Here is a 15,836-nt window from a genome sequence, read left to right as displayed (position 1 = left end):
AATAATTATCATTTAACATATTTTATAAAATATATAATAATATTACACAATATATTTATCGTACAAAGTAGGTACTTGTGTTTTTTAAGACATCATCATGTTCACTTTCTTCCAAAGATAACACGTCCCGATTTAGTTTTAAAACATAAATAACTTGAATACTACCAATAATTTTCATATATTGTGACATTAAACAATCTTCAAATGTTTTAATAGTCCTGTAATGGCCTTATTTTTTTTTAATGTTTACATATACGTATACATATATACTTACTCACCTGAAAGAGTGATATGCATGTACTAAGATTCGTTCGGTTTAACTTGGCGATTGTCACAAGTTTCAAGCAACTACCTATAGCTATACTGTTCAGATTATAGTTAGTATCTCGAAGATTTTATATAAATTTTAAATATCTCTTATACACGAGCTGTGATGTAATTTAAAACTTTTTTTTAATACTCTCGAATCTCAAACCACCCTATATTATAATACCCATTGTGGCATCATCTGCCACCGAGATACTAACAAAATAGTGTAACGGCTAGATTCATGCAAAGAAGACTTCGACTTTCGTCATATGATGGTAAAAATTATAAATACAACACTTCCAATACTTTAAATGTATTTGATCGTGTTGGCAGTATACTTATTAGTTATTATAAATACAGCACAATTATATTTATAATTATAACACTGAAACAAAATCTATCATTATTATTTACATCATTGTCGTACGATGGATAGCTGTATAACTATATTATATAAAGGACTTTATTTTCGTGGTGCTTGACAAAGATAATTTAATAATAATAATAACAATAACAACGACATCACACGCTGACAACGTCGCTTATGAATATCTCATAATATTATGATATATAAATATAGTACGATTCAAGAGCGCACGTGTGCCACTACTGCTTATACCCCGACGCCGTCTCCCGTCCTTGTACTGCAGTGTTATAACACAACCGTGATTTATAACAGTCCTAAACTCTGCGCCCGACAGCCTAAGTGTGTGTATAAATCTCTCGACGTGCGCCTTGTCTTGAAAGCGACAGTCCGGAAAACAATACTAACACACGCATGAAAAAAAAGAAACGGTTTCTATGTTAATAATCTGTAAAAAATAAAAATAAAAAATAGAGTCCGGATGGAGGGTAAAAACAACGGCGGCGCCCGAAATAATATTATATGCATACAAAAAAACAAAAACCTAGTGTTTAACCGGAACGTCTTTCGCAATGGAAAACTTCTATCCTTGTTCTCTCTCCCATATAAATATATCCTTGCCGGATGTCGACGCTTTAGCTGCAGCAGTAAACCATTTTCCACTATCGTCTGCACAACTCGCTTAAAACGTATGCAATATTATTATTACTTTTATTGTGATGTTGCCCCATGTATTATAGTCGAAACAAAACTTCGGATAGCTTGTTACGTGCTTTTCGTTTCCAACTCGATGCGTATAATTAGTAAAATAGGTTGAGCTATGCTAATAATATTTATACTATTTTATAGCAGTTCATATTATATAAAGTTGCTAGATAATTAAAGAAACATTCTTATTATTGAATAGTTCATTTAAAGTCTTCTGATATTCGGATACTTTAAAGAACGAGATTATCTATTTCAAACATATCACCATTATAATAATATACTTAATATTATGTTCTATGTATTGTGTTTCTATTATATCAGTAATATTGTGTGAATTCTAAATTTCAAAGCATACTTACCTATATTTATAGTTTGTTAGGTAGACTTTGTATTTTTGTCTTTATTATAAATTTGATATTTATTGAAACGTTAAAAACGAAAAACTTATTGTAAATATCGAAGAAAAACAAAAAAATACTTTTTACCATATTTGCTCATTATAAAATTTATAAATAGTATAAAGCAAAATTTGAAACCTCATAATATGTTTTAATTAATTAATGAACGAGCGGATCAAAAATAGCAAAAAGAAAATGTTCACAAAAAATATATTTTTATTGGCCCAACTATTCAAAGCTTTATCACATTTGCCAAAATATGTATCATTAACGTACTCACGTTTAGTTTTTACTGATCTCATTTTCTATCACAAAATACCCATAACAAAATGTATCAAATAAAAATCGTTATGTACTGAGCTGCACCAAGTATATAAATTATAAACACCAAAGAATATATACTTTCGACTTATCTTATGTATTTTTCATTTGTTACTTTAGCCCATTTTCTGTACCTACCTATGATTTATTTAAGACTTATGTTTGTAGTGTATTTTTCATCATATCTTCTTTTGCTTATTTTATAACAAATACATTATGTGCACGTGTGTTATATATAGAGTCAAGTATTTTTTTCACAATATTATCATGTTATGAAAGTTCGTTTCACTAGAATTATTGATGACTTTTCAGTTTTCAGGATTCCCATTGTTATTTATACCATCACTGAGATAACTATGCAATAAAGATAGATAATTTTTTTTTCAAACAAGACACTTTTAGTGTTTTATATACCTATAACTACATATTTTTACTGTTCCTGATGTATTTGATGTATTTGAGTATTTCCCTTATATTTAATTAACATTTTTAACAAAATACGTAAGTATCATTCAATAAGGTAACAATAATATTATTTGTTACATGCTTTTTATATTTATCTACATTTTACTTTGTAATATACAATTACAATAACCTAGATCAATTTTCACACAATATTTAAAGTTATAAATCACGAGTTAGTTAATTGTATTAGCATTATAATTTATTGTGCTTAATAATTGAAAAACATAAGTCGAAGATCTAAATTATATTATTAAAGTAAAAAATTAATTTTAAAATCTAAACTATTGTTTTACATTACAAGTGTTACCTATTATAAATAGGTATATTTCTCTTAGTTTATATTTCTAACTATTTCAAGATTATTTCTAAAAATATATTTTCAACTATAAACTGATAATAATCTAGGTAAATAATTTTTTGTTTATTTCAATTATTAATATTATTTAGTATTCATAGTCGTAATCCTTAGTTTTTAATAATTAATTTTGTTAAATTATTATATAATTTGAAATAAAAATAAAATATAAAATAAATAATTTATAAAAGCTATAATTAAATGATTTTTGGCTTTATAATATTATTTTAAGAAATAACATTATGTTATAAAAATAATTCTTTTGACATTACAAATATCAAATAATCAATGCATTTCCAATATAAAAAAAATAAAATCTACCAATATAGCTAATACCTCGTGAAATAACTTCCCAGACGTATGACGATTGGAAACATTTTTAGATTTATATTCCAATTGATCGAGACACGAATGCGAAATGAGTGTGAACGATACTGAAAAATGCTTCCGGTGAGCTTCCCTTTACGGATTTGCATTTGCCTTGGGGAAAACTTTTACTTGAATCGATATTGGTTTATATATTTATTTATTTTTTTTTTATTTTTTATTTTTTTATTTTTTTATTTTTTTTTGAAGCAACGTTAGAGTTCAAAGTGAAAACTAGGGTCCGATTTCTATATTCTCTCTTTCTCAAATATATGATATATATGTATATATATAAATCTATCTCTGTCTCTCTCTCCATTCTCGGAGACTTCTCCCGGGAGACACATAAATTAAATAGAAAATCGGTAACAGTGGACTTTTTTTTTACTATACTATATATAATATAGTATCACGGGCCGATAGGAGATTGAGTGGTCGTCTTGCCAGATAACCCGCAATAAATAGCAAATCATACAGCCATAAATAATCCCTCTAATACCATGAATATCCAATACTACCCAAAATAAAATCAAAATCTTCCCAAAAATAAATATACTTTATACATTAATTGTACACCTATACAATATACATACATATTATATAATAGCGATTGTGACACTTTTAACTAGATATCATAGAACTATTGTCCTGTTTTCTTTTTCTTTTTTATCAATATTATCATTATTATTGTACTCTGAATAGTATTGCACATGATAGCTTAAAAATGAAATCCTCATTGTGCGTCAATGTTACAATAGTCCAAGACTTATTGTTAAATATTTTTCTATGTTCATTATAATATATCCAAGATTAGTGTTCAACTAAATAAAATAATATTGTATTGTGATTTTAATTTTATAAATCATTATATTTTTTTACGATTTTTTTTTAAATATTTATCATTATATAATATTATTCTATCTATAAATATAGAAATAATATATTCGTGTTGTAAAACAAAATTGTTATTTTATCTTTAATATTTGTATTAACTACATGCATAGTTATAACGAATTAACGGGAACAAAGTTTTATAGTTATTAGAAGTTTAAGTAATTTACTGTATTGCATAGTTGCATTGTATGATGCAAAATAAGACAAAAGTTTGATAAGAGGTTTCACCAAATTTTATTTTGTAAACCATTACAAAAAAATTATGTGTAAATGAATTCAAAAACTAATTTTATCAAATAAGTTCATGAAAAGTTTAAAGCTATGTCGTTCTGCTTACAAATTCATAATAAAACTCCTAAAAGATGATCAAGACAAATAACTCAGGATAATTTAAATAATGCTGATTATATCTACCTTTTTACGTATATACTGTACATATAATACATATAATATAAATAATTAATTAATGCGGGTTATATAAATATGTTTAAATAAATTTTGCGTTACGAATAATTAGACGTTGGCAACGAGTTTTAAATAGCATCAAACGTTAAAATGTATAGATTCCGGATGGGTGAACACTTCAAATATATTTATACATGGTAACGTTGTATAACTAGTTATAGCATTTTCCGTCTACTATAACAAGCTTAACTGAGTTCAGACAAGGATTATGCATAATTCTCATGATGGCATTTAGTAGGGTACTATCCTCCATAATTACGTGCATCATATTTAAGTATAAAATTATCGTGTTGACACGATTTAAACTTATTAATATTTAATAATTTTAATTAGCTTTATATTACATTAGTTTATTTTTCGATGATTTAAAAAAATTAGATCATGTAATTTGAATCATAACAGTATCCTTTACTGTGTCCTAATTTATGTATCGTAAGAAAATAATACGGTAGAATAATATTAGAAAAATTACATATACAGTAGGTGTATATTATAAATACAAATGGACAGTATACAATTTCTTTGTGGCGTATATAATCGGTCACAATTGTATTTCCAATAATTTGTGATGTAATTTGAAAAAAGAAAACAAGTGAAATATTATCACATAAAATATTATGATTAATGACTGTATGCGTTCTATATGGTTACATTCATATATGATTAATGTACTCGATATAAAAATGAAACGCAAACCTGGGAGTTCTAAAAGCACTTCGTGCGAATATTTTTTTTTTTCATTCAAACCTGAAAATAAGTACTGAAATAACATAATTCTAAAAGTTTATTTTCCTAGAATATGATGGAAATTTGTTATTTTTTTTTATATATTAAATGGAAATGTTTATTTTTATATATTATTGGCATGTCCGTCACCTCCATTAGTGGTTTATCTAATATCGATATAAATATTCCACTAATACAGAAATTTCATTGCCAATGTACTCTTCATAACCTATTATTGAGACTATTCGTTGATGCGAGGTAAAGTGTCTTTTAATAGACAAAGGATTTTTTAAGTTTATTTCAGCACATAAAATGTATTTCTACATAAACAAAATTAATTGGAGGTACTATTATATTCACACAACACTTTGCCTTCGTTGTTCGAATCGCGATGAAAAATTTTTAAGTTATTAAAATTAATAATTAGTAATGAATTTTAAGTTAGTTTTTGGAATTTGTAAGCTTTTCAAAGCTAAATTTTAACTGAAATTAACTTAAAGGAGTGCTTATTTTACACTACTCCCCATTCGTTTATTTAAATTATACCAAGCAACTAAATTCTAATTACTTATATATTAAGCTTTACGACTTACAATTTTCATGGTATGTTATTAACAAAGCTGGATAACATTTTAATTTTGTAGACATCATGAGGTTGCAAAAATAATAGGACTAAGATTTAAATATTCACTAGTGAGTTGTTAATATCGTAATTTTCCATGAGTTAATGAACGATTTTATTATAGATAAATATAATTTTTGAACAGAAAACAAAGACCATAATATTATTTTATTAAGTTATAAAATGCATCTCAATTTTATCATTATTTTTAGATTTTAATGAAAATAGAAATATAAATAATATATAATAATATAGAAATAGAAAAAAAATTAAAACGGCTTTCTAAATTGGTCATTCTCGTTTATTAAATATATATCATGAGTTGTGCGCTCGTCTGTGAAGACTAAACATTTTGCTATATCGATTTGGGCGTGAATAATATTATAATATTACGATGGCATAGTGATACAGTGTAATAATTTATTCGCAAAAAAATCACCAATGCATAACGACTAGAGGGTGAAAATTATATAGGCGTTAAAATGACAATTCTTTCGTCTACTTCGAAGTAGTAAATCATAAATCAAGTTATGCCATGATTTACGCTAGCAACAAGTGTATAAGCTACCCTGATCAAAATTTAATTCCACGAAACGAACGTCGAACGTCAAACACATAGAAGAAACAGTAGTCCAACTGTTTTTAATATATGGGGAACGTGTATTGTACATACTTAGAGTTATGAGTAAAAAATATTTCACTTTGAAATGTTCAAACTTGAACGTTTTATCCTTTTTGAAATATTTCAATGAAATATTGAAATATGTTCCAAATATTTATTTATTTTGTAATAATATAAATAATATAATTCGTGGAGTGATAGTTTATCATTAGATCGACAAACTTCTCAGACTGACTTACTAAAACTTATAAGTAGTAACTGTTTAAAATATAATTATAATACACGCCAGTCTCAATTAAAATAAATATTATTTGGTTTTTCTTTCTTGAGTATGTTGTATTGCCTAAAAATATACAATACAAAATTTAATATTTTATAGATTTAAAATTTGTAATTTTTAAATTAAAAATAATAATATAAAAGTTATAGGTAGACTATATCATTAAACTATTAAAATAAAAAAATAGCAACCATGTATATGGTAATATTATTTTAAAATATGTAACGTTGTAATGATTGACAGCGATAAGCTATTATTATTACTATACAGTAAAATCTCTTTATAGTGGACAGTTCCGGGAAATTAAGAAATGTCCACTATTGAGAAAACCCTTACATACTTCTTACTATTTCCACCACCCTTCACGTTGTGTTAAATGTAGGGGAGAACACTCCTCGGATATTTGCTCCAAAGACAAAAGCAGCCCATCCAAGTGCGCCCCTCGCACGGGTGGTCATACTTCCAGCAACAAAGGATATCCAACATACAAAGCACTTCTCAAACGTCGCATAGAAACTCATTCAAATCGTCAAAATTCGAATACTGCACTCTCGTCTCCCATTCTCAAATCACCCCCTCACCTTCTCAAAGTTTCTTACGCCTTCGTTGTCAATTCTAATAATATCCTATTATCTAATAGCTCCATTAACGATAAATCGTTTTCCAAATTTATCTCAGAACTTTACGCATCAATAAACCCCCTTATTTCGTCCTTACATCCATACTGCACAAACAACATATTCCATAGTCCAAATTATCTCTACCTCATTAACTTAATTACCACTATGTCTTATTCGCTAGTTACGATACCTGTTCATTCTAAAAATTAATATGTATATTGAATATTTTGGCTATAATAGTTGTATAGTTGAAGCTAAAAAAAAAAAGGAAAAAAATTTTAGAATATTAATTTTCTATATATTATCCCTTTTTGTGAATACTTTTTTACAGCCAACCTCTATTGTAGTCTTATACAATTTTTAAATATTTTTGAGAACAAGAAAATGTCAAAAATAGAAATAGATTTTTTCTAACTTTTCCTAAAATATAATATAACAAATTTTGTTACATAATTTGTTTGATATGAGTAAGTATAAACGTTTGTGTGCAGAAATAATATTATTCATTAAGACTCATTAAACTTGCTCACTACAGGTTTCCTTCAAGTTAGTTTTTTTTTCTTTTTAAAAGTTGTCTTTGTTTATTCAACCGTAACAATTTAATTATGTACATATAATACATTATTAATAAAATGTCACTGTGAAAAGATTTTGGTTCATGCATATAAACTATAATATTTTATTATATATAATATAAATTTATAAAAAAAGACTAAAGTTTCAGTACATAAAATAACAAGTAGAGCATTGTTATAGCATTTATATTATTGTATATGTATGTTACGGTACATTGGCAATCTAAAAGTGTATCATGCACTACCACAAGGCAAACCTTTTACCTTCTCAATCCACACACAACACTTATACTTCATCGTGATTCATCCAAGCATACTCACATTCCTGAGCATATTAAAAACTTAATAATGTTTTTACATTTAAATTATAAAACTTACTATACAAAAATCTTTATAGATTAATATTAATAACTATAATCTTAAAATCATCATTTTAGTTTCCCAATTCCCATATTATCACCTAAACCTATTAGGTACTATTGACTATTATCATAAGTAAATTTATAGTTAAATAACGCAGAAACTACTTATTGAATTTTTATTTGTGTACATCAATATTTTTTAAAAATGTTTGACAATTTACAGAGAAAACTTAAGTTCTAAAATAATAAAAATTGTAACACAACAAGGAATTTATCTGTAAATAACATAAAAATCTAAGTAGTTTAACATACGCTATTAAAATATTATAAATATTTGGAAATTTAAAAAATAAAAATTTAAATTGATTCACAACTAGATGAAAATTATAAAATTATACATAGTGAATTTACAATCTTATATACGAGTATATAAAAAATTATATGAATAATATGTCATATACAGTTTAATAAAAATGGTGGCTTAAATATTTTTAGTAAATTATATGACGTAACGTTTTGGGAGATTTAATTCACAAGTGGTACTCGTTAATAATTATCGCGTCGCCGTAGTATAAATTCGACGAATAACATCAAAATCCAAACATTATTCATTTAATATCATTACCGAAGAATAATATAATACGATCTCAATCCAACGTTTTAATACCTATTAAAAAGGGTATTAATATTATGAACATATATTTAGAAATAAATTTACATCAAAACATAAAATAATATAATAATTTGTAAAATGTTAGAATCAAATGTACAATCAACGTATAAACATAAATATTGTTTTATATTCCAATATATTCTGGATGTGTGGAAATCCTGTAGGTAGTTTAATAAATTAAAATTTAAAATTGTTATTTGAGGGATTACAACTATTTTTAAAAGAGTAACTAAAATAGTTGTCGTATTTATAATATTCAAAAACTAGTCCAATAGTCATGTTTTGTATATAAATAAAAAGTTATTTGAGTTTAAACTTAAATACATCCTATTTATTTTTTTAAATTTTTTTAAACCTCTATTAAAATAATATACAAAACAAATTTTCTTTTTATAAGATTATATTTTGTTATACTATAATATATTGACAGATTTTATTTCCACAATTTCAAACAAAACATGATATGTATAACTTATTTTGGTGTCGATAATTTTACAAAAATATTTTACGGTGATAATATAGTAGGATCGATATACAACAGAATAATACATTGTTGTGAAAACGTCACTGTTTGAAATTCATAGTCAACCGCGATCGTGTCGGAAACTCGATGGAAATCCACGATTTTACTTCCTCTTCTTTTCATTTCGTGTACCTATGTACATAATACTAAAGTCATGTATTATTATTCCACGTCATTCTATAGCTGCTACGTGAGTGTTCACAGTAATATTACTATTAGTTTTCGATTATTATTATCATTAATAATACTACGTTGAATCGGCGGTGAAATAAATCGAAATGAAATCGCAATTATTCTGCTAGTCATTCACGCGGCTGTCAATTGATTCTGATTACGTTTTACCTTCTCCACATTGCTGTGCACTACATCAAAGCTTTTCAGAATGACTTTCCTTCCACGCCAAAATTCCACCGGTACCCTCCATTGCCCCTTCATCTACTTCTATCGGGTTAATACGTGCCAACAATATATTGTATAAGTATCGTTATCCCTTTAACTTTGCTAAATCGTCCTTTGATGTGTATTGGCCAGATGGCGAAGTGTTTTATCCCTGTTTCAAATTTGATTTAACTCATATAATAGTATATTGTTTATTATCTATGGTAATTCACTGAGCATCTTCACCAACATAATTTCTTTTAATAATAAATTCAAATTCTGATTTTTAGAATTTTTTAGTTTACATATTATAATATAAGGACCATATAATTATCAATTAAATTTGATTATTTTATACCATACTATTATGTGTTTTATAATGATACTAACTTTTTTTCATACGAGAAACAATTTTTTTTATCATAAATTAAAATTAAAAATTTTAACCACAGCTTAATTATCAAGTTACTAAAAAATTATATATGATAAGTCCTTAAAAATAAAAAATATAAACGCAGTATTTATTTTTATACGTACTTTTGTAAATTTTAATAAATTATAAAATGTTGTTAAATTAATAATAAAATATTAAACCTATATACCTAGTAATTAATAATAACTATAATTTTTAAAATCATCAAGCAGCCTTAATAATTGGACTATTTACACAAAACAATCAAAACCTATAATTATAATCATTGACTTATTATCCTTGGTACATAAACTTAATTAAATTAACTCAAAAACTACGAATTCAAATTTAAATTTGGATTTATAAAATTATTTAAAAAGTTGTCTGCTAACCATTTAAATATTGTGTAATTATTATTATTTTCATATAATGATTATTATGAGGGATTCGTTCTTATAAGAAAAAAAAATTAGTTGAGTAAACAAGATAAGAAACTTTGTGATATTATAAACAATATGAGAATTTGAAAGTATACTTAAAAGTTCCGAAAATCAGAATTTTAATAAATTCATATTTTTATAAGAAAACATTGATCTGATGAAAATTGTTTAATCACCATATAATATATACATATGGTATACACCAATTGTCTTATCAATAAATATAACATATTATATATATTTTTTTTAAATTAATGTTGACATTTGTTTTTATTAATAGTTATTGAATAGTTTTATCAAATTCATAGAAATAATTATTATTTACTTTTTTTTTGTTTTTTACAATTTCTTTTATTGTTTATAATTTTTCTAAAAAAACATTTCAAACAATATCAAATATCTTTATATATTGTATGGCAGATTTCCAATTTTATTATTATAATGAAAACAATGTCACGAATACAATAATACTATATTAAATATTATAAAAATATGAAAATACTATCCAATATTGTATCATAGTGAAGTAGTTGAGGATGACTAAATGAATGACAAAATCTATGAAACAAACGACAAATTGTCGACGTCTTCGATTGATTAGTGTACAAAGGAAAATGTTTTTAACTGCTAAAAAAAAAATAAGATATTTATTATTGCTGTAACAATATAAGAAATAGATGAATTTTTGAATCTTATTCTCACGTTTTTTTTTATTTGTCAAGTTTTCACATTATTATTTTGAATTCTTGGAGATTATCGATCGTCAACTATTTTACATATAACAGTTCTTCCTCATTCCTTTTTTATTTATACACCAGGGGAAATTTTACCTTTTACCATTTTATGTATAAATGATTCAATAGCTTCATTTTCTTTAAATATATAATATATATATATCAATTTCATACTGCTACCAGTATGTAAAATACTAGTTGGTAGCAATTTAATTTATTAGAAACAGCAAAACGCTGCACTACATTACATATATTATATATTATATATACTGTAGCTTAATGATAATATGGAAATAATTTAGTTATGCTACTATGTAACTTTCTAGTGACTTAAATATATACACTTTAAAAGATATTAGGTAAATATATTAATATAACACACAAAATAATAAAAACCAATATTATATTGCAATGAAATAATATCGTCAGTAAATTATTAAATGAAAAAAATGAAAATTGAGCTTAATATAGTTAATATTTAATACTATATAATATATATTATATTAATTAACAGATATTATAAATAAATATTTTAAAAATACACACAAAATAAGACTAAAATTGCACGAATAAGTTAAGTTAAATTAAAATTAAATATATTTGTTACAATGTTTTTATATTTTTTTTTTTGCGTTTTATATTTTATCCGAATACCAAACTATTGATAAACTCGGAAAAAAAGAACTTAAAAATAATCTAAAATACAAATTAATTGTATATTAATATCGGAAGAAAAATGTTAAAGATTTAAAATGTATTATCGAAAAAATGCAAACTTTGTAACCTATAAGATTTTCTAACCGATCTGTTTCAATTAAAATTTGAAAGAAGTTAAAATCGTTTAAAGTTTTTTATATATACAAAAATAGCTTACAGCAATATTAAAATGTTTAATGTTGATAAGTTTTATAAACATTATATTTTAATTATAATTTGTGTACATAAAGTTTCCACTGATTAAGTGCAAGTATCAGGTTTTATAATAATAGGAAATTTATACTGTATTAATAAATTGTGAAAAAAAATGATATTGAACGAAAGCATTTTATGTTAAAAATTAAAAAAAAAAATAATAGTTTTTATTATTTTAAGTAAAATAATTGATTAAATGGTACATAAAAGTTTTAATTTATTTTTTTTAACAGATACCATCAAGTTATATTAAAATCATGTGTATAATAATATTGTCGTAACTGTTCAATTTTTATTTATTACATGGCTAAATATATCTAATTATAATATGTACTGTTTTATATAGGTAGTATACATTTAGTAGCCATTTGTTTCTAAAACTACATAATAATATATTATTCTAGTTTATAAATCGTAAGAATAATTTAGTATCTAAGTACTCATGAAGAACCTTTTTCAAAACTGTTTTTCAATAATAAATTATTACCATTTGTAAGCTACTTACAATAAAATATCAAACATGATAAATTACCTACAAAGAATCATACAAATTATTATTAATAATAATCAATTTATAGGCTATTCTCCGGATTATTCTTTTATGTCGTGAGTGAACTGGGCATTTTAATGCGTTCTAACAATTTATTGGTTCGCCCAAAATTCAATAAACGTAGACACAGCAGATATTTAATAGTGTTGAATGTTGAATTGTTTGTAAATTGGAAATACGAATTATGAAATAAATAGAATTTTGTATAATTTGAATTCAAAAATATACATTTATTCCATTTAAAATCTACAAAACAAATATGTCTAAATTAAATTAAGATATATTATTATGTAGCTGTAATATAAGAATTAAGCTTTAAAACACATATGTTTATTTAACAACTAAAATTAATTATACCACATTAATTTAACAATGTGATTAAATATATTTAAATATATTATAGAGGTATTTTAACTGACCATTAACTTTTGTTTAATTGTTTAAGTTCTCTTAAAATTTATGACTCCAATAAAATACTTTATTCCATAAATAATACAATTAAAATATAACAATCGAGAGATATAGATCATTATTATTAATTTATTAAGATTTTACATATTAGGTAATTAAAAAAAAATGAAATTGTTTTGTTTTTGTTTCATTTTTTTTTTTTTTTTTTACATGAGTTCAAACTTATAATATGCTAATTCTGATTCTTGAAATTTTCATGTATACATGAATGGCAAATTTCAAATACTTAGATTTTAATCTAATTACCTTCTATATTGTAGGTATTCAACAGGAGTCATGATTTAACTTAATTAAAAACAATTCCAAGATAAAATAAAAGTAGCCGAACTACTAATTATTAATCAGATGATTTTTTTTTAAAGTTTTACGCTTATAAATCAAATTCGAATGAATAGTTTCTCATTTATTTAACTTAAATCATCCAATAAAGAATTAACATATACTTAAAAATTTAAAAATTTAATTTAATTAATTGTATGACATTATTGTATACCATTTAGGTGAGCATGATTCGTGAATCGTTTTGATTATACATCATTTTCCTACAGTTTAAAACACGTCTATGACGTGTAAACATGTAATATTCGATATGTCATACACATTTGCACAATTTATTATTATATTGTCATAATAGTAATAATATTATAATGGTATATACTATTACAATATAACATCCGCTGTGAAATGAGTGAAATTTCTGATATTTTTCTGTGTAAAACACCACGCAAAAAAAATATGTCACTAGAAAATGTATTCGGTGTATGGAGTTTTGAGGAATATAAATAAGCTTAAGGACGAGCATTATTATTATATACAGACGTTAGAGTGGAGTGGCATTCAGGTTTTTTCGTTGTTACCCGTCTTCTGGTCGGCTTTTCCATCCCCTGCTGATCAGAGTAGATACTTCGAACGCAGTTATTGTACTCAAATATTACTAGAAGGTTACATTATATATCCTATACATCAATCGATGTTCTTTGCATTTCTCTATCATACTTTTTTCATGTTTTGTATAAAAAAAAAAATAATAATAATAAAAATAATATTTCTTTTTGCAAAAATATATTATCATCCTTGACGCACAAAAGACAACCTACCTCTGCCGTTCTCGGCATCCCTTTCCATCATAAACCTCTTTATCTCCTCCACCTCTGATGATGAATGAGAGGAGTGAGCAACAATTGAATTTATAATCGCGTAAACTACATCATTATAATAACGGGACAATTATTATTAATATTATTATTATTCGCAACATTGTGTTTTATTTATCACAAACGAGCACTTCTTTGACCAGATATATATGTTTAAAATATTAAATTCTTGTTTGCTAAACAATGCACAACTCGTATATAGTTTTGTGAAATATTTTATCTTATACCCGAGTTATGCTTGCACAAATTTCCAGTCAATGTGTAAGAACGACTCACCATAACGTTTTATTGAACAGGAAAATTAAAATAATTTCAATAAGACGTGAAAATATAATTTAAGCTCTCGGGGAGTATTATATACCTATTTATAGTATATATTATAACAAATGTGTACTTTGAAACAGAAACTTTGCTTATTGCTCCCGTGAGACTATACCTGCAGTAGGTTATTCACTTTATTATTAATTAACAATTATAGCATACCGTAAAAATTAAAAGCAAAATAATGACATGATAACTAGAGAGAAGTGTTTTTAAAATTTTCTATAATCGTAGTTATTAATATATGAAAATGATCTACCAATTTACAATTTTTGTGTTATGACGCCTTAATGCGATATCGTTTACATTAGCCATTAAATTTTTATACTTAACTATTCATTTTTAGATGTAAGTCTTTTATTCAATATTCACATGAATACGAGTCTTAAAATTAAAAATCAGTCACCATGTCCGTAGCTACAATTAACAGTAAATACTCTTTTGTTTATATTTTTATGTTTGACAAAGTTATAAGACGTATTTATCTTGTTTCCTCAAAGCTGTGATAAAGCTACGTGCATAAAATAAAAATCAAAGAAGATCGTAAGATAGTTTGATGATTCAATTTATTTATAATATAATATTAGTTATATATTTACTGCAGAAATAATTTGTCATCTGAGCCTAAGAGATGTTCTCCTATTTCGTATTAGAGAAACTGAGAGAAGGATATATGTCTTACGGCAGGGTCGTAGGTTTCATGCCTTTGTTAAAATACTTTGCCCCTTGGGTGGTTTACAGTTTTGAATGTGATTTACTGGGACGAATTTTAATCCAATCAGATACAAGAACGGGATTTCGGTATGATAATATTAT

General features: G+C 24.9%; 1 protein-coding gene across 3 annotated transcripts in view; it reads left to right on the top strand.

The window, feature by feature from the left end:
• The window catches only part of LOC114127383 (disintegrin and metalloproteinase domain-containing protein 11), a 228,533-nt gene that overhangs the window by 142,247 nt on the left and 70,450 nt on the right, over positions 1-15,836 (top strand). The window lies entirely within an intron of this gene.

This window comes from Aphis gossypii, chromosome 2 (genome assembly GCF_020184175.1).
Source record: "Aphis gossypii isolate Hap1 chromosome 2, ASM2018417v2, whole genome shotgun sequence".
Classification (NCBI taxonomy): domain Eukaryota; kingdom Metazoa; phylum Arthropoda; class Insecta; order Hemiptera; family Aphididae; genus Aphis; species Aphis gossypii.
This window is presented reverse-complemented; position numbering and strand designations above follow the sequence as displayed.